This window comes from Delphinapterus leucas, chromosome 13 (genome assembly GCF_059928025.1).
Source record: "Delphinapterus leucas isolate spDelLeu-1000000601 "Yukka" chromosome 13, BTC_Dleu_Yukka2, whole genome shotgun sequence".
Lineage (NCBI taxonomy): Eukaryota > Metazoa > Chordata > Mammalia > Artiodactyla > Monodontidae > Delphinapterus > Delphinapterus leucas.
The window spans coordinates 240569-263660 of record NC_143141.1 but is presented as its reverse complement, the minus strand read 5'-3'; positions in this window follow the sequence as shown (position 1 = coordinate 263660).

Here is a 23092-nt window from a genome sequence, read left to right as displayed (position 1 = left end):
GTTAGGGGACGGGGACGGGGAAAGGGGAAGGTTTAGGGTACAGGTTAGGGTACGTCAACGGTTTAGGGTGAGCGTACGTGTTAGGGTACAGGTTAGTGTTAGCCTACGGGTTAGGATTAGGGGACGGGTGAGGGTAAGGCTTCGGGTAAGTTTAGGGTTAGGGTTAGGGTTAGGTTTAGGGGACGGGGACGGTTTAGGGTAGAGGTTAGGGTACGACAACGGTTTAGGGTGAGCGTACGTGTTAGGGTACGGGTTAGTGTTAGCGTACGGGTTAGTATTAGGGGACGTGTGAGGGTAAGGCTTCAGGTAAGGGTTAGGGTTAGGGTTAGGTTTTGGTTTAGGGTTACGGGACAGGGACGGTTTAGGGTACAGGTTAGGGTACAACAACGGTTTAGGGTGAGCGTACGTGTTAGGGTACGGTTTAGTGTTAGCGTACGGGTTAGGATTAGGGGACGGGTGAGGGTAAGGCCTCGGGTAAGGGTTAGGGTTAGGGTTAGGGTTAGGGGACGGGGACGGGGACGGTTTAGGGTACAGGTTAGTGTACGACAATGGTTTAGGGTGAGCGTACGTGTTAGGATACGGGTTAGTGTTAGTGTACGGGTTAGGATTAGGGGACGGTAGAGGGTAAGGCTTCGGGTAAGGGTTAGGGTTAGGGTTAGGGTTAGGGTTAGGGTTAGGGGACGGGGACGGTTTAGGGCACAGGTTAGGGTACGACAACGGTTTAGGGTGAGCGTACGTGTTAGGGTACGAGTTAGTGTTAGCGTACGGTTTAGGATTGGGGACAGGTGAGGGTAAGGCTTCGGGTAAGGGTTAGGGTTAGGGTTTGGGGACGGGGACGGGGACGGGGACGGGGACGGTTTAGGGTACAGGTTAGTGTACGACAACGGTTTAGGGTGAGCGTACGTGTTAGGGTATGGGTTAGTGTTAGCGTACGGGTTAGGATTAGGGGACGGGTGAGGGTAAGGCTTTGGGTAAGGGTTAGGGTTAGGGTTAGGGTTAGGGGACGGGGACGGTTTAGGGTACAGGTTAGGGTACGACAACGGTTTAGGGTGAGCGTACGTGTTAGGGTACGGTTTAGTGTTAGCATACGCGTTAGGATTAGGGGACGGGTGAGGGTAAGGCTTCGGGTAAGGGTTAGGGTTAGGGTTAGGGTTAGGGTTAGGGGACGGGGACGGTTTAGGGTACACGTTAGGGTACGAGAACGGTTTAGGGTGAGCATACGTGTTAGTGTACGGGTTAGTGTTAGCGTACGGGTTAGGATTAGGGGACGGGTGAGGGTAAGGCTTCGGGTAAGGGTTAGGGTTAGGGTTAGGGTAGGGTTAGGGTTAGGGGACGGGGACGATTTAGGGTACAGGTTAGGGTACGACAACGGTTTAGGGTGAGCGTATGTGTTAGGGTACGGGTTAGTGTTAGCGTACGGGTTAGGATTAGGGGACGGGTGAGGGTAAGGCTTCGGGTAAGGGTTAGGGTTAGGGTTAGGGTTAGGGTTAGTGTTAGGGGACGGGGACGGGGACGGTTTAGGGTACAGGTTAGTGTATGACAACGGTTTAGGGTGAGCGTACGTGTTAGGGTACGGGTTAGTGTTAGCGTACGGGTTAGGATTAGGGGACGGGTGAGGGTAAGGCTTCGGGTAAGGGTTAGGGTTAGGGTTAGGGTTAGGTTTAGGGTTAGGGGACGGGGACGGTTTAGGGTACAGGTTAGAGTACGACAACGGTTTAGGGTGATCGTACGTGTTAGGGTACGGGTTAGTGTTAGCGTACGGGTTAGGATTAGGGGACGGGTGAGGGTAAGGCTTCGGGTAAGGGTTAGGGTTAGGGTTAGGGTTAGGGGACGTGTACGGGGACGGGGACGGTTTAGGGCACAGGTTAGTGTATGACAACGGTTTAGGGTGAGCGTACGTGTTAGGGTACGGGTTAGTGTTAGCGTACGGGTTAGGATTAGGGGACGGGTGAGGGTAAGGCTTCGGGTAAGGGTTAGGGTTAGGGTTAGGGTTAGGGTTAGGTTTAGGGGATGGGGACGGTTTAGGGTACAGGTTAGTGTACGACAACGGTTTTGGGTGAGCGTACGTGTTAGGGTACGGGTTAGTGTTAGCGTACGGGTTAGGATTAGGGGACGGGTGAGTGTAAGGCTTCGGGTAAGGGTTAGGGTTTGGGTTAAGGTTAGGGTTAGGGGACGGTTTAGGGTACAGGTTAGGGTACGACAACGGTTTAGGGTGAGCGTACGTGTTAGTGTACGGGTTAGTGTTAGCGCACGGGTTAGGATTAGGGGACGGGTGAGGGTAAGGCCTCGGGTAAGGGTTAGGGTTAGGGTTAGGTTTAGGGGACGGGGACGGGGACGGTTTAGGGAACAGGTTAGGGTACGAAAAAGTTTTAGGGTGAGCGTACGTGTTAGGGTACGGGTTAGTGTTAGCGTACGGGTTAGGATTAGGGGACGGGTGAGGGTAAGGCTTCGGGTAAGGGTTAGGGTTCGGGTTAGGGTTAGGGTTAGGGTTAGGGGATGGGGACGGTTTAGGGTACAGGTTAGTGTACGACAACGGTTTAGGGTGAGCGTACGTGTTAGGGTACTGGTTAGTGTTAGCGTACGGGTTAGGATTCGGGGACGGGTGAGGGTAAGGCTTCGGGTAACGGTTAGGGTTCGGGTTAGGGTTAGGGTTAGGGTTAGGGGATGGGGACGGTTTAGGGTACAGGTTAGTGTACGACAACGGTTTAGGGTGAGCGTACGTGTTAGGGTACTGGTTAGTGTTAGCGTACGGGTTAGGATTAGGGGACGGGTGAGGGTAAGGCTTCGGGTAAGGGTTAGGGTTAGGGTTAGGGTTAGGGTTAGGTTTAGGGGACGGGGACGGTTTAGGGTACAAGTGAGGGTACGACAACGGTTTAGGGTGAGCGTACGTGTTAGGGTACGTGTTAATGGTAGCGTACGGATTAGGATTAGGGGACGGGTGAGGGTAAGGCTTCGGGTAAGCGTTAGGGTTAGGGTTAGGGTTAGGGTTAGGGTTAGGGTTAGGGTTAGGGGACGGGGACGGTTTAGGGTACAGGTTAGGGTACGACAACGGTTTAGGGTGAGCGTACGTGTTAGGGTATGGGTTAGTGTTAGCGTACGGGTTAGGATTAGGGGACGGGTGAGGGTAAGGCTTCGGGTAAGGGTTAGGGTTAGGGTTAGGGTTAGGGTTAGGGTTAGGGGACGGGGACGGTTTAGGGTACAGGTTAGTGTACGACAACGGTTTAGGGTGAGCATACGTGTTAGGGTACGGGTTAGTGTTAGCGTACGGGTTAGGATTAGGGGACGGGTGAGGGTAAGGCTTCGGGTAAGGGTTAGGGTTAGGGTTAGGGTTAGGGTTAGGGGACGGGGACGGTTTAGGGTACAGGTTAGGGTACGACAACGGTTTAGGGTGAGCGTACGTGTTAGGGTACGGGTTAGTGTTAGCGTACGGGTTAGGAATAGGGGACGTGTGAGGGTAAGGCTTCGGGTAAGGGTTAGGGTTAGGGTTAGGGTTAGGGTTAGGGTTAGGGGACGGGGACGGTTTAGGGTACAGGTTAGGGTATGACAACGGTTTAGGGTGAGCGTACGTGTTAGGGTACGGGTTAGTGTCAGCGTATGGGTTAGGATTAGGAGAAGGGTGAGAGTAAGGCTTCGGGTAAGGGTTAGGGTTAGGGTTAGGGTTAGGGTTAGGGTTAGGGGACGGGGACGGTTTAGGGTACAGGTTAGGGTACGACAACGGTTTAGGGTGAGCGTACGTGTTAGGGTACGATTTAGTGTTAGCGTACGGGTTAGGATTTGGGGACGGGTGAGGGTAAGGCTTCGGGTAAGGGTTAGGGTTAGGGTTAGGGTTAGGGTTAGGGGACGGGGACGGTTTAGGGTACAGGTTAGGGTACGACAACAGTTTATGGTGAGCGTACGTGTTAGGGTACGGGTTAGTGTTAGCGTACGGGTTAGGATTAGGGGACGGGTGAGGGTAAGGCTTCGGGTAAGGGTTAGGGTTAGGGTTAGGGTTAGGGTTAGGGTTAGGGGACGGGGACCGTTTAGGGTACAGGTTAGGGTACGACAACGGTTTAGGGTGAGCGTACGTGTTAGGGTACGGGTTAGTGTTTGCGTACGGGTTAGGATTAGGGGACGGGTGAGGGTAAGGCTGCGGGTAAGGGTTAGGGTTAGGGTTAGGGGACGGGGACGGGGACGGGGACGGTTTAGGGTACAGGTTAGTGTACGACAACCGTTTAGGGTGAGCGTACGTGTTAGGGTACGGGTTAGTGTCAGCGTATGGGTTAGGATTAGTGGAAGGGTGAGAGCAAGGCTTCGGGTAAGGGTTAGGGTTAGGGTTAGGGTTAGGGTTAGGGGACGGGGACGGTTTAGGGTACAGGTTAGGGTACGACAACGGTTTAGGGTTAGCGTACGTGTTAGGGTACGGTTTAGTGTTAGCGTACGGGTTAGGATTAGGGGACGGGTGAGGGTAAGGCTTCGGGTAAGGGTTAGGGTTAGGGTTAGGGTTAGGGTTAGGGGACGGGGACGGTTTAGGGTACAGGTTAGGGTACGACAACGGTTTAGGGTGAGCGTACGTGTTAGGGTACAGGTTAGTGTTAGCGTACGGGTTAGGATTAGGGGACGGGTGAGGGTAAGGCTTCGGGTAAGGTTAGGGTTAGGGTTATGGTTAGGTTTAGGGGACGGGGACGGTTTAGGGTAGAGGTTAGGGTACGACAACGGTTTAGGGTGAGCGTACGTGTTAGGGTACGGGTTAGTGTTAGCGTACGGGTTAGTATTAGGGGACGTGTGAGGGTAAGGCTTCGGGTAAGGGTTAGGGTTAGGGTTTGGTTTAGGTTTAGTGTTAGGGGACGGGGACGGTTTAGGGTACAGGTTAGGGTACAACAACGGTTTAGGGTGAGCGTACGTGTTAGGGTATGGGTTAGTGTTAGCGTACGGGTTAGGATTAGGGGACGGGTGAGGGTAAGGCCTCGGGTAAGGGTTAGGGTTAGGGTTAGGGTTAGGGGACGGGGACGGGGACGGTTTAGGGTACAGGTTAGGGTACGAAAAAGTTTTAGGGTGAGCGTACGTGTTAGGGTACGGGTTAGTGTTAGCGTACGGGTTAGGATTAGGGGACGGGTGAGGGTAAGGCTTCGGGTAAGGGTTAGAGTTACGGTTAGGGTTAGGGTTAGGGTTAGGGTACGGGGACGGTTTAGGGTACAGGTTAGTGTACGACAACGGTTTATGGTGAGCGTACGTGTTAGGGTACGGGTTAGTGTTAGCGTACGGGTTAGGATTAGGTGGCGGGTGAGGGTAAGTCTTCAGGTAAGGGTTAGGGTTCGGGTTAGGGTTAGTGTTAGGGGACGGGGACGGTTTAGGGTACAGGTTAGGGTACGACAACGGTTTAGAGTGAGCGTACGTGTTAGGGTACGGGTTAGTGTTAGCGTACAGGTTAGGATTAGGGGACGGGTGAGGGTAAGGCTTCGGGTAAGTGTTAGGGTTCGGGTTAGGGTTAGGGTTAGGGTTAGGGGATGGGGACGGTATAGGGTACAGGTTAGTGTACGACAACGGTTTAGGGTGAGCGTACGTGTTAGGGTACTGGTTAGTTTTAGCGTACGGGTTAGGATTAGGGGACGGGTGAGGGAAAGGCTTCGGGTAAGGGTTAGGGTTAGGGTTAGGGTTAGGGTTAGGGGACGGGGACGGTTTAGGGTACAAGTTAGGGTACGACAACGGTTTAGGGTGAGCGTACGTGTTAGGGTACGGGTTAGTGTTAGCGTACGGGTTAGGATTAGGGGACGGGTGACGGTAAGGCTTCGGGTAAGGGTTAGGGTTAGGGTTAGGGTTAGGGTTAGGGGACGGGGAAGGTTTAGGGTACAGGTTAGGGTACGACAACAGTTTAGTTTGAGCGTACGTGTTAGGGTACGGGTTAGTGTTAGCGTACGGGTTAGGATTAGGGGACGGGTGAGGGTAAGGCTTCGGGTAAGGGTTAGGGTTAGGGTTAGGGTTAGGGTTAGGGGACGGGGACGGGGACGGTTTAGGGTACAGGTTAGGGTACGACAACGGTTTAGGGTGAGCGTACGTGTTAGGGTACGGGTTAGTGTTAGCCTACGGGTTAGGATTAGGGGACGGGTGAGGGTAAGGCTTCGGGTAAGTGTTAGGGTTAGGGTTAGGGTTAGGGATAGGGGATGGGGACTGTTTAGGGTACAGGTTAGGGTACGACAACGGTTTAGGTTGAGCGTACGTGTTAAGGTACGGGTTAGTGTTAGCGTACGGGTAGGATTAGGGGACGGGTGAGGGTAAGGGTTAGGGTTAGGGTTAGGGTTAGGGGACGGGGACGGTTTAGGGTACAGGTTAGGGTACGACAACGGTTTAGGGTGAGCGTACATGTTATGGTACGGGTTAGTGGTAGCGTACGGTTTAGGATTAGGGGACGGGTGTGGGTAAGGCTTCGGGTAAGGGTTAGGGATAGGGTTAGGTTTAGGGTTAGGGTTAGGGGACGGGGACGGTTTAGGGTACAGGTTAGGGTACGACAACGGTTTAGGGTGAGCGTACGTGTTAGGGTACGGGTTAGTGTGAGCGTACGCGTTAGGATTAGGGGACGGGTGAGGGTAAGGCTTCGGGTAAGGGTTAGGGTTAGGGTTAGGGTTAGAGGACGGGGACGGGGACGGGGACGGTTTAGGGTACAGGTTTGTGTACGACAACGGTTTAGGGTGAGCGTACGTGTTAGGGTAAGGGTTAGTGTTATCGTATGGGTTAGGATTACGGGACGGGTGAGTGTAAGGCTTCGGGTATGGGTTAGGGTTAGGGTTACGGTTAGGGTTAGGGTTAGGGGACGGTGACGGTTTAGGGTACAGGTTAGGGTACGACAATGGTTTAGGGTGAGCGTACGTGTTAGGGTACGGGTTAGTGTTAGCGTACCGGTTAGGATTAGGGGACGGGTGAGGGTAAGGCTTCGGGTAAGGGTTAGGGTTAGGGTTAGGGTTAGGGTTAGTGTTAGGGGCCGGGGACGGTTTAGGGTACAGGTTAGGGTACGACAACGGTTTAGGGTGAGCGTACGTGTTAGGGTACCGGTTAGTGTTAGCGTACGGGTTAGGATTAGGGCACGGGTGAGGGTAAGGCTTCGGGTAAGAGTTAGGGTTAGGGTTAGGGTTAGGGTTAGGGTTAGGGGACGGGGACGGTTTAGGGTACAGGTTAGGGTACGACAATGGTTTAGGGTGAGCGTACATGTTAGGGTACGGGTTAGTGTTAGCGTACGGGTTAGGATTAGGGGACGGGTGAGGGTAAGGCTTCGGGTAAGGGTTAGGGTTAGGGTTAGGGTTAGTGTTAGGGGACGGGGACGGTTTAGGGTACAGGTTAGGGTACGGTTTAGGGTGAGCGTACGTGTTAGGTTACGGGTTATTGTTAGCGTACGGGTTAGGATTAGGGGACGGGTGAGGGTAAGGCTTCGGGTAAGGGTTAGGGTTAGGGTTAGGGGACGGGGACGGGGACGGGGACGGTTTAGGGTACAGGTTAGTGTACGACAACGTTTTAGGGTGAGCGTACGTGTTAGGGTATGGGTTAGTGTTAGCGTACGGGTTAGGATTAGGGGACGGGTGAGGGTAAGGCTTCGGGTAAGGGTTAGGGTTAGGGTTAGGGTTAGGGGACGGGGACGGTTTAGGGTACAGATTAGGGTACGGTTTAGGGTGAGCGTACGTGTTAGGTTACGGGTTAGTGTTAGCGTACGGGTTAGGATTAGGGGACGGGTGAGGGTAAGGCTTCGGGTAAGGGTTAGGGTTAGGGTTAGGGGACGGGGACGGGGAAGGGGAAGGTTTAGGGTACAGGTTAGGGTACGTCAACGGTTTAGGGTGAGCGTACGTGTTAGGGTACAGGTTAGTGTTAGCCTACGGGTTAGGATTAGGGGACGGGTGAGGGTAAGGCTTCGGGTAAGTTTAGGGTTAGGGTTAGGGTTAGGTTTAGGGGACGGGGACGGTTTAGGGTAGAGGTTAGGGTACGACAACGGTTTAGGGTGAGCGTACGTGTTAGGGTACGGGTTAGTGTTAGCGTACGGGTTAGTATTAGGGGACGTGTGAGGGTTAGGCTTCAGGTAAGGGTTAGGGTTAGGGTTAGGTTTTGGTTTAGGGTTACGGGACAGGGACGGTTTAGGGTACAGGTTAGGGTACAACAACGGTTTAGGGTGAGCGTACGTGTTAGGGTACGGTTTAGTGTTAGCGTACGGGTTAGGATTAGGGGACGGGTGAGGGTAAGGCCTCGGGTAAGGGTTAGGGTTAGGGTTAGGGTTAGGGGACGGGGACGGGGACGGTTTAGGGTACAGGTTAGTGTACGACAATGGTTTAGGGTGAGCGTACGTGTTAGGATACGGGTTAGTGTTAGTGTACGGGTTAGGATTAGGGGACGGTAGAGGGTAAGGCTTCGGGTAAGGGTTAGGGTTAGGGTTAGGGTTAGGGTTAGGGTTAGGGGACGGGGACGGTTTAGGGCACAGGTTAGGGTACGACAACGGTTTAGGGTGAGCGTACGTGTTAGGGTACGAGTTAGTGTTAGCGTACGGTTTAGGATTGGGGACAGGTGAGGGTAAGGCTTCGGGTAAGGGTTAGGGTTAGGGTTTGGGGACGGGGACGGGGACGGGGACGGGGACGGTTTAGGGTACAGGTTAGTGTACGACAACGGTTTAGGGTGAGCGTACGTGTTAGGGTATGGGTTAGTGTTAGCGTACGGGTTAGGATTAGGGGACGGGTGAGGGTAAGGCTTTGGGTAAGGGTTAGGGTTAGGGTTAGGGTTAGGGGACGGGGACGGTTTAGGGTACAGGTTAGGGTACGACAACGGTTTAGGGTGAGCGTACGTGTTAGGGTACGGTTTAGTGTTAGCATACGCGTTAGGATTAGGGGACGGGTGAGGGTAAGGCTTCGGGTAAGGGTTAGGGTTAGGGTTAGGGTTAGGGTTAGGGGACGGGGACGGTTTAGGGTACACGTTAGGGTACGAGAACGGTTTAGGGTGAGCATACGTGTTAGTGTACGGGTTAGTGTTAGCGTACGGGTTAGGATTAGGGGACGGGTGAGGGTAAGGCTTCGGGTAAGGGTTAGGGTTAGGGTTAGGGTAGGGTTAGGGTTAGGGGACGGGGACGATTTAGGGTACAGGTTAGGGTACGACAACGGTTTAGGGTGAGCGTATGTGTTAGGGTACGGGTTAGTGTTAGCGTACGGGTTAGGATTAGGGGACGGGTGAGGGTAAGGCTTCGGGTAAGGGTTAGGGTTAGGGTTAGGGTTAGGGTTAGTGTTAGGGGACGGGGACGGGGACGGTTTAGGGTACAGGTTAGTGTATGACAACGGTTTAGGGTGAGCGTACGTGTTAGGGTACGGGTTAGTGTTAGCGTACGGGTTAGGATTAGGGGACGGGTGAGGGTAAGGCTTCGGGTAAGGGTTAGGGTTAGGGTTAGGGTTAGGTTTAGGGTTAGGGGACGGGGACGGTTTAGGGTACAGGTTAGAGTACGACAACGGTTTAGGGTGATCGTACGTGTTAGGGTACGGGTTAGTGTTAGCGTACGGGTTAGGATTAGGGGACGGGTGAGGGTAAGGCTTCGGGTAAGGGTTAGGGTTAGGGTTAGGGTTAGGGGACGTGTACGGGGACGGGGACGGTTTAGGGCACAGGTTAGTGTATGACAACGGTTTAGGGTGAGCGTACGTGTTAGGGTACGGGTTAGTGTTAGCGTACGGGTTAGGATTAGGGGACGGGTGAGGGTAAGGCTTCGGGTAAGGGTTAGGGTTAGGGTTAGGGTTAGGGTTAGGTTTAGGGGATGGGGACGGTTTAGGGTACAGGTTAGTGTACGACAACGGTTTTGGGTGAGCGTACGTGTTAGGGTACGGGTTAGTGTTAGCGTACGGGTTAGGATTAGGGGACGGGTGAGTGTAAGGCTTCGGGTAAGGGTTAGGGTTTGGGTTAAGGTTAGGGTTAGGGGACGGTTTAGGGTACAGGTTAGGGTACGACAACGGTTTAGGGTGAGCGTACGTGTTAGTGTACGGGTTAGTGTTAGCGCACGGGTTAGGATTAGGGGACGGGTGAGGGTAAGGCCTCGGGTAAGGGTTAGGGTTAGGGTTAGGTTTAGGGGACGGGGACGGGGACGGTTTAGGGAACAGGTTAGGGTACGAAAAAGTTTTAGGGTGAGCGTACGTGTTAGGGTACGGGTTAGTGTTAGCGTACGGGTTAGGATTAGGGGACGGGTGAGGGTAAGGCTTCGGGTAAGGGTTAGGGTTCGGGTTAGGGTTAGGGTTAGGGTTAGGGGATGGGGACGGTTTAGGGTACAGGTTAGTGTACGACAACGGTTTAGGGTGAGCGTACGTGTTAGGGTACTGGTTAGTGTTAGCGTACGGGTTAGGATTCGGGGACGGGTGAGGGTAAGGCTTCGGGTAACGGTTAGGGTTCGGGTTAGGGTTAGGGTTAGGGTTAGGGGATGGGGACGGTTTAGGGTACAGGTTAGTGTACGACAACGGTTTAGGGTGAGCGTACGTGTTAGGGTACTGGTTAGTGTTAGCGTACGGGTTAGGATTAGGGGACGGGTGAGGGTAAGGCTTCGGGTAAGGGTTAGGGTTAGGGTTAGGGTTAGGGTTAGGTTTAGGGGACGGGGACGGTTTAGGGTACAAGTGAGGGTACGACAACGGTTTAGGGTGAGCGTACGTGTTAGGGTACGTGTTAATGGTAGCGTACGGATTAGGATTAGGGGACGGGTGAGGGTAAGGCTTCGGGTAAGCGTTAGGGTTAGGGTTAGGGTTAGGGTTAGGGTTAGGGTTAGGGTTAGGGGACGGGGACGGTTTAGGGTACAGGTTAGGGTACGACAACGGTTTAGGGTGAGCGTACGTGTTAGGGTATGGGTTAGTGTTAGCGTACGGGTTAGGATTAGGGGACGGGTGAGGGTAAGGCTTCGGGTAAGGGTTAGGGTTAGGGTTCGGGTTAGGGTTAGGGTTAGGGGACGGGGACGGTTTAGGGTACAGGTTAGTGTACGACAACGGTTTAGGGTGAGCATACGTGTTAGGGTACGGGTTAGTGTTAGCGTACGGGTTAGGATTAGGGGACGGGTGAGGGTAAGGCTTCGGGTAAGGGTTAGGGTTAGGGTTAGGGTTAGGGTTAGGGGACGGGGACGGTTTAGGGTACAGGTTAGGGTACGACAACGGTTTAGGGTGAGCGTACGTGTTAGGGTACGGGTTAGTGTTAGCGTACGGGTTAGGAATAGGGGACGTGTGAGGGTAAGGCTTCGGGTAAGGGTTAGGGTTAGGGTTAGGGTTAGGGTTAGGGTTAGGGTTAGGGGACGGGGACGGTTTAGGGTACAGGTTAGGGTATGACAACGGTTTAGGGTGAGCGTACGTGTTAGGGTACGGGTTAGTGTCAGCGTATGGGTTAGGATTAGGAGAAGGGTGAGAGTAAGGCTTCGGGTAAGGGTTAGGGTTAGGGTTAGGGTTAGGGTTAGGGTTAGGGGACGGGGACGGTTTAGGGTACAGGTTAGGGTACGACAACGGTTTAGGGTGAGCGTACGTGTTAGGGTACGATTTAGTGTTAGCGTACGGGTTAGGATTTGGGGACGGGTGAGGGTAAGGCTTCGGGTAAGGGTTAGGGTTAGGGTTAGGGTTAGGGTTAGGGGACGGGGACGGTTTAGGGTACAGGTTAGGGTACGACAACAGTTTATGGTGAGCGTACGTGTTAGGGTACGGGTTAGTGTTAGCGTACGGGTTAGGATTAGGGGACGGGTGAGGGTAAGGCTTCGGGTAAGGGTTAGGGTTAGGGTTAGGGTTAGGGTTAGGGTTAGGGGACGGGGACCGTTTAGGGTACAGGTTAGGGTACGACAACGGTTTAGGGTGAGCGTACGTGTTAGGGTACGGGTTAGTGTTTGCGTACGGGTTAGGATTAGGGGACGGGTGAGGGTAAGGCTGCGGGTAAGGGTTAGGGTTAGGGTTAGGGGACGGGGACGGGGACGGGGACGGTTTAGGGTACAGGTTAGTGTACGACAACCGTTTAGGGTGAGCGTACGTGTTAGGGTACGGGTTAGTGTCAGCGTATGGGTTAGGATTAGTGGAAGGGTGAGAGCAAGGCTTCGGGTAAGGGTTAGGGTATAGGGTTAGGGTTAGGGTTAGGGGACGGGGACGGTTTAGGGTACAGGTTAGGGTACGACAACGGTTTAGGGTTAGCGTACGTGTTAGGGTACGGTTTAGTGTTAGCGTACGGGTTAGGATTAGGGGACGGGTGAGGGTAAGGCTTCGGGTAAGGGTTAGGGTTAGGGTTAGGGTTAGGGTTAGGGGACGGGGACGGTTTAGGGTACAGGTTAGGGTACGACAACGGTTTAGGGTGAGCGTACGTGTTAGGGTACAGGTTAGTGTTAGCGTACGGGTTAGGATTAGGGGACGGGTGAGGGTAAGGCTTCGGGTAAGGTTAGGGTTAGGGTTATGGTTAGGTTTAGGGGACGGGGACGGTTTAGGGTAGAGGTTAGGGTACGACAACGGTTTAGGGTGAGCGTACGTGTTAGGGTACGGGTTAGTGTTAGCGTACGGGTTAGTATTAGGGGACGTGTGAGGGTAAGGCTTCGGGTAAGGGTTAGGGTTAGGGTTTGGTTTAGGTTTAGTGTTAGGGGACGGGGACGGTTTAGGGTACAGGTTAGGGTACAACAACGGTTTAGGGTGAGCGTACGTGTTAGGGTATGGGTTAGTGTTAGCGTACGGGTTAGGATTAGGGGACGGGTGAGGGTAAGGCCTCGGGTAAGGGTTAGGGTTAGGGTTAGGGTTAGGGGACGGGGACGGGGACGGTTTAGGGTACAGGTTAGGGTACGAAAAAGTTTTAGGGTGAGCGTACGTGTTAGGGTACGGGTTAGTGTTAGCGTACGGGTTAGGATTAGGGGACGGGTGAGGGTAAGGCTTCGGGTAAGGGTTAGAGTTACGGTTAGGGTTAGGGTTAGGGTTAGGGTACGGGGACGGTTTAGGGTACAGGTTAGTGTACGACAACGGTTTATGGTGAGCGTACGTGTTAGGGTACGGGTTAGTGTTAGCGTACGGGTTAGGATTAGGTGGCGGGTGAGGGTAAGTCTTCAGGTAAGGGTTAGGGTTCGGGTTAGGGTTAGTGTTAGGGGACGGGGACGGTTTAGGGTACAGGTTAGGGTACGACAACGGTTTAGAGTGAGCGTACGTGTTAGGGTACGGGTTAGTGTTAGCGTACAGGTTAGGATTAGGGGACGGGTGAGGGTAAGGCTTCGGGTAAGTGTTAGGGTTCGGGTTAGGGTTAGGGTTAGGGTTAGGGGATGGGGACGGTATAGGGTACAGGTTAGTGTACGACAACGGTTTAGGGTGAGCGTACGTGTTAGGGTACTGGTTAGTTTTAGCGTACGGGTTAGGATTAGGGGACGGGTGAGGGAAAGGCTTCGGGTAAGGGTTAGGGTTAGGGTTAGGGTTAGGGTTAGGGGACGGGGACGGTTTAGGGTACAAGTTAGGGTACGACAACGGTTTAGGGTGAGCGTACGTGTTAGGGTACGGGTTAGTGTTAGCGTACGGGTTAGGATTAGGGGACGGGTGACGGTAAGGCTTCGGGTAAGGGTTAGGGTTAGGGTTAGGGTTAGGGTTAGGGGACGGGGAAGGTTTAGGGTACAGGTTAGGGTACGACAACAGTTTAGTTTGAGCGTACGTGTTAGGGTACGGGTTAGTGTTAGCGTACGGGTTAGGATTAGGGGACGGGTGAGGGTAAGGCTTCGGGTAAGGGTTAGGGTTAGGGTTAGGGTTAGGGTTAGGGGACGGGGACGGGGACGGTTTAGGGTACAGGTTAGGGTACGACAACGGTTTAGGGTGAGCGTACGTGTTAGGGTACGGGTTAGTGTTAGCCTACGGGTTAGGATTAGGGGACGGGTGAGGGTAAGGCTTCGGGTAAGTGTTAGGGTTAGGGTTAGGGTTAGGGATAGGGGATGGGGACTGTTTAGGGTACAGGTTAGGGTACGACAACGGTTTAGGTTGAGCGTACGTGTTAAGGTACGGGTTAGTGTTAGCGTACGGGTAGGATTAGGGGACGGGTGAGGGTAAGGGTTAGGGTTAGGGTTAGGGTTAGGGGACGGGGACGGTTTAGGGTACAGGTTAGGGTACGACAACGGTTTAGGGTGAGCGTACATGTTATGGTACGGGTTAGTGGTAGCGTACGGTTTAGGATTAGGGGACGGGTGTGGGTAAGGCTTCGGGTAAGGGTTAGGGATAGGGTTAGGTTTAGGGTTAGGGTTAGGGGACGGGGACGGTTTAGGGTACAGGTTAGGGTACGACAACGGTTTAGGGTGAGCGTACGTGTTAGGGTACGGGTTAGTGTGAGCGTACGCGTTAGGATTAGGGGACGGGTGAGGGTAAGGCTTCGGGTAAGGGTTAGGGTTAGGGTTAGGGTTAGAGGACGGGGACGGGGACGGGGACGGTTTAGGGTACAGGTTTGTGTACGACAACGGTTTAGGGTGAGCGTACGTGTTAGGGTAAGGGTTAGTGTTATCGTATGGGTTAGGATTACGGGACGGGTGAGTGTAAGGCTTCGGGTATGGGTTAGGGTTAGGGTTACGGTTAGGGTTAGGGTTAGGGGACGGTGACGGTTTAGGGTACAGGTTAGGGTACGACAATGGTTTAGGGTGAGCGTACGTGTTAGGGTACGGGTTAGTGTTAGCGTACCGGTTAGGATTAGGGGACGGGTGAGGGTAAGGCTTCGGGTAAGGGTTAGGGTTAGGGTTAGGGTTAGGGTTAGTGTTAGGGGCCGGGGACGGTTTAGGGTACAGGTTAGGGTACGACAACGGTTTAGGGTGAGCGTACGTGTTAGGGTACCGGTTAGTGTTAGCGTACGGGTTAGGATTAGGGCACGGGTGAGGGTAAGGCTTCGGGTAAGAGTTAGGGTTAGGGTTAGGGTTAGGGTTAGGGTTAGGGGACGGGGACGGTTTAGGGTACAGGTTAGGGTACGACAATGGTTTAGGGTGAGCGTACATGTTAGGGTACGGGTTAGTGTTAGCGTACGGGTTAGGATTAGGGGACGGGTGAGGGTAAGGCTTCGGGTAAGGGTTAGGGTTAGGGTTAGGGTTAGTGTTAGGGGACGGGGACGGTTTAGGGTACAGGTTAGGGTACGGTTTAGGGTGAGCGTACGTGTTAGGTTACGGGTTATTGTTAGCGTACGGGTTAGGATTAGGGGACGGGTGAGGGTAAGGCTTCGGGTAAGGGTTAGGGTTAGGGTTAGGGGACGGGGACGGGGACGGGGACGGTTTAGGGTACAGGTTAGTGTACGACAACGGTTTAGGGTGAGCGTACGTGTTAGGGTATGGGTTAGTGTTAGCGTACGGGTTAGGATTAGGGGACGGGTGAGGGTAAGGCTTCGGGTAAGGGTTAGGGTTAGGGTTAGGGTTAGGGGACGGGGACGGTTTAGGGTACAGGTTAGGGTACGACAACGGTTTAGGGTGAGCGTACGTGTTAGGGTACGGTTTAGTGTTAGCATACGCGTTAGGATTAGGGTACGGGTGAGGGTAAGGCTTCGGGTAAGGGTTAGGGTTAGGGTTAGGGTTAGGGTTAGGGTTAGGGGACGGGGACGGTTTAGGGTACACGTTAGGGTACGAGAACGGTTTAGGGTGAGCATACGTGTTAGGGTACGGGTTAGTGTTAGCGTACGGGTTAGGATTAGGGGACGAGTGAGGGTAAGGCTTCGGGTAAGGGTTAGGGTTAGGGTTAGGGGACGTGGACGTGGACGGGGACGGTTTAGGGTACAGGTTAGTGTACGACAACGGTTTAGGGTGAGCGTACGTGTTAGGGTACGGGTTAGTGTTAGCGTACGGGTTAGGATTAGGGGACGGGTGAGGGTAAGGCTTCGGGTAAGGGTTAGGGTTAGGGTTAGGGGACGTGGACGTGGACGGGGACGGTTTAGGGTACAGGTTAGTGTACGACAACGGTTTAGGGTGAGCGTACGTGTTAGGGTACGGGTTAGTGTTAGCGTACGGGTTAGGATTAGGGGACGGGTGAGGGTAAGGCTTCGGGTAAGGGTTAGGGTTAGGGTTAGGGTTAGGGTTAGGGTTAGGGGACGGGGACGGTTTAGGGTACAGGTTAGGGTACGACAACAGTTTAGGGTGATCGTACGTGTTAGGGTACGGGTTAGTGTTAGCGTACGGGTTAGGATTAGGGGACGGGTGAGGGTAAGGCTTCGGGTAAGGGTTAGGGTTAGGGTTAGGGGACGTGGACGTGGACGGGGACGGTTTAGGGTACAGGTTAGTGTACGACAACGGTTTAGGGTGAGCGTACGTGTTAGGGTACGGGTTAGTGTTAGCGTACGGGTTAGGATTAGGGGACGGGTGAGGGTAAGGCTTCGGGTAAGGGTTAGGGTTAGGGTTAGGGTTAGGGTTAGGGTTAGGGGACGGGGACGGTTTAGGGTACAGGTTAGGGTACGACAACGGTTTAGGGTGAGCGTACGTGTTAGGGTACGGGTTAGTGTTAGCGTACTGGTTAGGATTAGGGGACGGGTGAGTGTAAGGCTTCGGGTAAGGGTTAGGGTTTGGGTTAGGGTTAGGGTTAGGGGACGGTTTAGGGTACAGGTTAGGGTACGACAACGGTTTAGGGTGAGCGTACGTGTTAGTGTACGGGTTAGTGTTAGTGTACGGGTTAGGATTAGGGGACGGGTGAGGGTAAGGCTTCGGGTAAGGGTTAGGGTTAGGGTTAAGGTTAGGGTTAGTGTTAGGGGACGGGGACGGTTTAGGGTACAGGTTAGTGTACGACAACGGTTTAAAGTGAGCGTACGTGTTAGGGTACGGGTTAGTGTTAGCGTACGGGTTAGGATTAGGGGACGGGTGAGGGTAAGGCTTCGGGTAAGGGTTAGGGTTCGGGTTCGGGTTAGGGTTAGGGTTAGGGTTAGGGTTAGGGGACGGGGACGGTTTAGGGTACAGGTTAGGGTACGACAACGGTTTAGGGTGAGCGTACGTGTTAGGGTACGGGTTAGTGTCAGCGTATGGGTTAGGATTAGGGGAAGGGTGAGAGTAAGGCTTCGGGTAAGGGTTAGGGTTAGGGTTAGGGTTAGGGTTAGGGTTAGGGTACGGGGACGGTTTAGGGTACAGGTTAGGGTACGACAACGGTTTAGGGTGAGCATACGTGTTAGGGTACGGGTTAGTGTTAGCGTACGGGTTAGGATTAGGGGACGGGTGAGGGTAAGGCTTCGGGTAAGGGTTAGGGTTAGGGTTAGGGTTAGGGTTAGGGGACGGGGACGGTTTAGGGTACAGGTTAGGGTACGACAACGGTTTAGGGTGAGCGTACGTGTTAGGGTACGGGTTAGTGTTAGCGTACGGGTTAGGAATAGGGGACGTGTGAGGGTAAGGCTTCGGGTAAGGGTTAGGGTTAGGGTTAGGGTTAGGGTTAGGGTTAGGGTTAGGGGACGGGGACGGTTTAGGGTACAGGTTAGGGTATGACAACGGTTTAGGGTGAGCGTACGTGTTAGGGTACGGGTTAGTGTCAGCGTATGGGTTAGGATTAGGAGAAGGGTGAGAGTAAGGCTTCGGGTAAGGGTTAGGGTTAGGGTTAGGGTTAGGGTTAGGGGACGGGGACGGTTTAGGGTACAGGTTAGGGTACGACAACGGTTTAGGGTGAGCGTACGTGTTAGGGTACGATTTAGTGTTAGCGTACGGGTTAGGATTTGGGGACGGGTGAGGGTAAGGCTTCGGGTAAGTGTTAAGGTTAGGGTTAGGGTTAGGGTTAGGGGACGGGGACGGTTTAGGGTACAGGTTAGGGTACGACAACAGTTTATGGTGAGCGTACGTGTTAGGGTACGGGTTAGTGTTAGCGTACGGGTTAGGATTAGGGGACGGGTGAGGGTAAGGCTTCGGGTAAGGGTTAGGGTTAGGGTTAGGGTTAGGGTTAGGGTTAGGGGACGGGGACCGTTTAGGGTACAGGTTAGGGTACGACAACGGTTTAGGGTGAGCGTACGTGTTAGGGTACGGGTTAGTGTTTGCGTACGGGTTAGGATTAGGGGACGGGTGAGGGTAAGGCTGCGGGTAAGGGTTAGGGTTAGGGTTAGGGGACGGGGACGGGGACGGGGACGGTTTAGGGTACAGGTTAGTGTACGACAACCGTTTAGGGTGAGCGTACGTGTTAGGGTACGGGTTAGTGTCAGCGTATGGGTTAGGATTAGTGGAAGGGTGAGAGCAAGGCTTCGGGTAAGGGTTAGGGTTAGGGTTAGGGTTAGGGTTAGGGGACGGGGACGGTTTAGGGTACAGGTTAGGGTACGACAACGGTTTAGGGTTAGCGTACGTGTTAGGGTACGGTTTAGTGTTAGCGTACGGGTTAGGATTAGGGGACGGGTGAGGGTAAGGCTTCGGGTAAGGGTTAGGGTTAGGGTTAGGGTTAGGGTTAGGGGACGGGGACGGTTTAGGGTACAGGTTAGGGTACGACAACGGTTTAGGGTGAGCGTACGTGTTAGGGTACAGGTTAGTGTTAGCGTACGGGTTAGGATTAGGGGACGGGTGAGGGTAAGGCTTCGGGTAAGGTTAGGGTTAGGGTTATGGTTAGGTTTAGGGGACGGGGACGGTTTAGGGTAGAGGTTAGGGTACGACAACGGTTTAGGGTGAGCGTACGTGTTAGGGTACGGGTTAGTGTTAGCGTACGGGTTAGTATTAGGGGACGTGTGAGGGTAAGGCTTCGGGTAAGGGTTAGGGTTAGGGTTTGGTTTAGGTTTAGTGTTAGGGGACGGGGACGGTTTAGGGTACAGGTTAGGGTACAACAACGGTTTAGGGTGAGCGTACGTGTTAGGGTATGGGTTAGTGTTAGCGTACGGGTTAGGATTAGGGGACGGGTGAGGGTAAGGCCTCGGGTAAGGGTTAGGGTTAGGGTTAGGGTTAGGGGACGGGGACGGGGACGGTTTAGGGTACAGGTTAGGGTACGAAAAAGTTTTAGGGTGAGCGTACGTGTTAGGGTACGGGTTAGTGTTAGCGTACGGGTTAGGATTAGGGGACGGGTGAGGGTAAGGCTTCGGGTAAGGGTTAGAGTTACGGTTAGGGTTAGGGTTAGGGTTAGGGTACGGGGACGGTTTAGGGTACAGGTTAGTGTACGACAACGGTTTATGGTGAGCGTACGTGTTAGGGTACGGGTTAGTGTTAGCGTACGGGTTAGGATTAGGTGGCGGGTGAGGGTAAGTCTTCAGGTAAGGGTTAGGGTTCGGGTTAGGGTTAGTGTTAGGGGACGGGGACGGTTTAGGGTACAGGTTAGGGTACGACAACGGTTTAGAGTGAGCGTACGTGTTAGGGTACGGGTTAGTGTTAGCGTACAGGTTAGGATTAGGGGACGGGTGAGGGTAAGGCTTCGGGTAAGTGTTAGGGTTCGGGTTAGGGTTAGGGTTAGGGTTAGGGGATGGGGACGGTATAGGGTACAGGTTAGTGTACGACAACGGTTTAGGGTGAGCGTACGTGTTAGGGTACTGGTTAGTTTTAGCGTACGGGTTAGGATTAGGGGACGGGTGAGGGAAAGGCTTCGGGTAAGGGTTAGGGTTAGGGTTAGGGTTAGGGTTAGGGGACGGGGACGGTTTAGGGTACAAGTTAGGGTACGACAACGGTTTAGGGTGAGCGTACGTGTTAGGGTACGGGTTAGTGTTAGCGTACGGGTTAGGATTAGGGGACGGGTGACGGTAAGGCTTCGGGTAAGGGTTAGGGTTAGGGTTAGGGTTAGGGTTAGGGGACGGGGAAGGTTTAGGGTACAGGTTAGGGTACGACAACAGTTTAGTTTGAGCGTACGTGTTAGGGTACGGGTTAGTGTTAGCGTACGGGTTAGGATTAGGGGACGGGTGAGGGTAAGGCTTCGGGTAAGGGTTAGGGTTAGGGTTAGGGTTAGGGTTAGGGGACGGGGACGGGGACGGTTTAGGGTACAGGTTAGGGTACGACAACGGTTTAGGGTGAGCGTACGTGTTAGGGTACGGGTTAGTGTTAGCCTACGGGTTAGGATTAGGGGACGGGTGAGGGTAAGGCTTCGGGTAAGTGTTAGGGTTAGGGTTAGGGTTAGGGATAGGGGATGGGGACTGTTTAGGGTACAGGTTAGGGTACGACAACGGTTTAGGTTGAGCGTACGTGTTAAGGTACGGGTTAGTGTTAGCGTACGGGTAGGATTAGGGGACGGGTGAGGGTAAGGGTTAGGGTTAGGGTTAGGGTTAGGGGACGGGGACGGTTTAGGGTACAGGTTAGGGTACGACAACGGTTTAGGGTGAGCGTACATGTTATGGTACGGGTTAGTGGTAGCGTACGGTTTAGGATTAGGGGACGGGTGTGGGTAAGGCTTCGGGTAAGGGTTAGGGATAGTGTTAGGTTTAGGGTTAGGGTTAGGGGACGGGGACGGTTTAGGGTACAGGTTAGGGTACGACAACGGTTTAGGGTGAGCGTACGTGTTAGGGTACGGGTTAGTGTGAGCGTACGCGTTAGGATTAGGGGACGGGTGAGGGTAAGGCTTCGGGTAAGGGTTAGGGTTAGGGTTAGGGTTAGAGGACGGGGACGGGGACGGGGACGGTTTAGGGTACAGGTTTGTGTACGACAACGGTTTAGGGTGAGCGTACGTGTTAGGGTAAGGGTTAGTGTTATCGTATGGGTTAGGATTACGGGACGGGTGAGTGTAAGGCTTCGGGTATGGGTTAGGGTTAGGGTTACGGTTAGGGTTAGGGTTAGGGGACGGTGACGGTTTAGGGTACAGGTTAGGGTACGACAATGGTTTAGGGTGAGCGTACGTGTTAGGGTACGGGTTAGTGTTAGCGTACCGGTTAGGATTAGGGGACGGGTGAGGGTAAGGCTTCGGGTAAGGGTTAGGGTTAGGGTTAGGGTTAGGGTTAGTGTTAGGGGCCGGGGACGGTTTAGGGTACAGGTTAGGGTACGACAACGGTTTAGGGTGAGCGTACGTGTTAGGGTACCGGTTAGTGTTAGCGTACGGGTTAGGATTAGGGCACGGGTGAGGGTAAGGCTTCGGGTAAGAGTTAGGGTTAGGGTTAGGGTTAGGGTTAGGGTTAGGGGACGGGGACGGTTTAGGGTACAGGTTAGGGTACGACAATGGTTTAGGGTGAGCGTACATGTTAGGGTACGGGTTAGTGTTAGCGTACGGGTTAGGATTAGGGGACGGGTGAGGGTAAGGCTTCGGGTAAGGGTTAGGGTTAGGGTTAGGGTTAGTGTTAGGGGACGGGGACGGTTTAGGGTACAGGTTAGGGTACGGTTTAGGGTGAGCGTACGTGTTAGGTTACGGGTTACTGTTAGCGTACGGGTTAGGATTAGGGGACGGGTGAGGGTAAGGCTTCGGGTAAGGGTTAGGGTTAGGGTTAGGGGACGGGGACGGGGACGGGGACGGTTTAGGGTACAGGTTAGTGTACGACAACGGTTTAGGGTGAGCGTACGTGTTAGGGTATGGGTTAGTGTTAGCGTACGGGTTAGGATTAGGGGACGGGTGAGGGTAAGGCTTTGGGTAAGGGTTAGGGTTAGGGTTAGGGTTAGGGGACGGGGACGGTTTAGGGTACAGGTTAGGGTACGACAACGGTTTAGGGTGAGCGTACGTGTTAGGGTACGGTTTAGTGTTAGCATACGCGTTAGGATTAGGGTACGGGTGAGGGTAAGGCTTCGGGTAAGGGTTAGGGTTAGGGTTAGGGTTAGGGTTAGGGTTAGGGGACGGGGACGGTTTAGGGTACACGTTAGGGTACGAGAACGGTTTAGGGTGAGCATACGTGTTAGGGTACGGGTTAGTGTTAGCGTACGGGTTAGGATTAGGGGACGGGTGAGGGTAAGGCTTCGGGTAAGGGTTAGGGTTAGGGTTAGGGTAGGGTTAGGGTTAGGGGACGGGGACGATTTAGGGTACAGGTTACGGTACGACAACGGTTTATGGTGAGCGTATGTGTTAGGGTAAGGGTTAGTGTTAGCGTACGGGTTAGGATTAGGGGACGGGTGAGGGTAAGGCTTCGGGTAATGGTTAGGGTTAGGGGTAGGGTTAGGGTTAGGGGACGGGGACGGGGACGGTTTAGGGTACAGGTTAGTGTATGACAACAGTTTAGGGTGAGCGTACGTGTTAGGGTACGGGTTAGTGTTAGCGTACGGGTTAGGATTAGGGGACGGGTGAGGGTAAGGCTTCGGGTAAGGGTAAGGGTTAGGGTTAGGGTTAGGTTTAGGGTTAGGGGACGGGGACGGTTTAGGGTACAGGTTAGGGTACGACAACGGTTTAGGGTGATCGTACGTGTTAGGGTACGGGTTAGTGTTAGCGTACGGGTTAGGATTAGGGGACGGGTGAGGGTAAGGCTTCGGGTAAGGGTTAGGGTTAGGGTTAGGGGACGTGGACGTGGACGGGGACGGTTTAGGGTACAGGTTAGTGTACGACAACGGTTTAGGGTGAGCGTACGTGTTAGGGTACGGGTTAGTGTTAGCGTACGGGTTAGGATTAGGGGACGGGTGAGGGTAAGGCTTCGGGTAAGGGTTAGGGTTAGGGTTAGGGTTAGGGTTAGGGTTAGGGGACGGGGACGGTTTAGGGTACAGGTTAGGGTACGACAACGGTTTAGGGTGAGCGTACGTGTTAGGGTACGGGTTAGTGTTAGCGTACGGGTTAGGATTAGGGGACGGGTGAGTGTAAGGCTTCGGGTAAGGGTTAGGGTTTGGGTTAGGGTTAGGGTTAGGGGACGGTTTAGGGTACAGGTTAGGGTACGACAACGGTTTAGGGTGAGCGTACGTGTTAGTGTACGGGTTAGTGTTAGTGTACGGGTTAGGATTAGGGGACGGGTGAGGGTAAGGCTTCGGGTAAGGGTTAGGGTTAGGGTTAAGGTTAGGGTTAGTGTTAGGGGACGGGGACGGTTTAGGGTACAGGTTAGTGTACGACAACGGTTTAGAGTGAGCGTACGTGTTAGGGTACGGGTTAGTGTTAGCGTACGGGTTAGGATTAGGGGACGGGTGAGGGTAAGGCTTCGGGTAAGGGTTAGGGTTCGGGTTCGGGTTAGGGTTAGGGTTAGGGTTAGGGTTAGGGGACGGGGACGGTTTAGGGTACAGGTTAGGGTACGACAACGGTTTAGGGTGAGCGTACGTGTTAGGGTACGGGTTAGTGTCAGCGTATGGGTTAGGATTAGGGGAAGGGTGAGAGTAAGGCTTCGGGTAAGGGTTAGGGTTAGGGTTAGGGTTAGGGTTAGGGGACGGAGACGGGGACGGTTT